Below are 1,551 nucleotides of genomic sequence, written 5' to 3'. Positions count from 1 at the left end.
GGCCCCAAACATCACTAAAAATAAGCTATAAAGGAGCATGAGACACACTGTAAGACTTAGGATAGGGAAGCTGATGGCTCTTGGCACATTGGCAAGCTTCACAAACAGACTCACTAATTGAACTATGTGACAAAGGAAGATTATCTTTATTGACTACTTGTTTCACAATGACCGATGATGGATGTCCTAATCGTTGATGCCATCTTTCCAGAGAGGGTTTGATGGCGGAGTAGACTTGACGACGCTGGCGACTAAGTGCTCCGGACGTGATGGGGTAGAGACCCCCAATGCATCTACTGTGATGGAGAAGTTCCCTCGTTGCCTGATCCTTATTGAAAAAATAACGAGGGTGAGTTTCAAAGAAGACATTATTATCGGTGGCTAGACGAGACATGGATGCAAGATTTTTGTCAGCTTGTGGAACATGAAGGACATCCTTGAGAACAAGATCACGTTTAAGATTAGGGGAATTAATGGAAGCTTGACCAATGTGGCAAATATCCATACCTCCTCCGCTGGCAGTGTGGATCTGATCGGCGCCATGGTACCTCTCGCGTAGATCTAGTTGTTCGAGTTCATTGGTGACGTGGTCGGTGGCGCCAGAATCAACGTACCAGACGTCGTCGCCTCCCTGTTCTCGTATGGCAGCAGCAACATGGCGAGCATCAGGGACAAAGTTCTCATCATAGCGATGCCAACAATCCAGAACCTCATGTCCGGGCTTCTTGCAGAGCTGGCAGCGTGGGCGAGGACGGGCGGCAGGAGGACGGCGGCCATTGTTGGAGTTGAAGCCGCCGCCGTTGTTGTTGTTGCTGTAGCCGCCCCCGTTGGTGTAGCCGTAGGCGCCACCAGAGCGAGCGTCGTCGCTCTGAGGACCACCGCGTCCGCGGCCACCGCCACGGCTCTGCCCCTGGTGACCATGCCCACGGCCGCGGCCACGGGACGCGGAGTTAGCAGACGACTACCGAAGATCGCCACCATGAAGGAGGGTGAGGCGGGCATCAAAACTTAGAAGCTGATTGTACAACTCCTGGACGGTGATGGGTTCCACACGAGCGGCAAGTGCAGAGACCACCGGATTGTACTCCATGTCCAAACCGGCGAGGATCTTGGAGACGATTTCCGGTTTGAAGAGCGCCGCGGCAGTGCACGCGACTTCATCAGTAAGACTCTTGATCCTGCCAAGATAGTCAGCCATGGTCATATTACCTTTTTTCAGATTGGTGAGCTCGATGCGGGTGTTGATGGCTTGGGCTTGACTCTGGGCGGTGAACATGGCATGGATGCTGCTCCAAACTTCGGTCGGCATCTGTAGCGTCGCGACCTGAGCAAGGATATCGCGGGAAAGAGATCCCATCAAATACCCTTAAAGCTGTTGCTGTTGTGCGTACCAGAGGGATCGGGCGTAGTCGAAGACTTGTTCTTCCTTGCCGTCCTTGGTGACGGTGAGGGTGGCCGGCGGTGGCGGGCTCGTCCCATCGAGGTGGTGTTCCATCTGGGGCGCCTTTGATCTGAGGCAGCACAATGGCCTTCCATAGAAGGAAGTTTCCC

General features: G+C 53.7%; 1 pseudogene; it reads right to left on the bottom strand.

Moving 5' to 3' along the window:
* Positions 1 to 999: 999 nt before the first annotated feature.
* On the bottom strand, positions 1,000 to 1,135 carry LOC125526152 (annotated as a pseudogene).
* Between the last annotated feature and the right edge of the window lie 416 nt (positions 1,136 to 1,551).

The sequence above is a fragment of the Triticum urartu genome, chromosome 7, assembly GCF_003073215.2.
Source record: "Triticum urartu cultivar G1812 chromosome 7, Tu2.1, whole genome shotgun sequence".
In the NCBI taxonomy this organism is placed as follows: Eukaryota; Viridiplantae; Streptophyta; class Magnoliopsida; order Poales; family Poaceae; genus Triticum; species Triticum urartu.
Note: the sequence above shows the minus strand (reverse complement) of the source record. Positions and strands in the feature narration are given on the sequence as shown.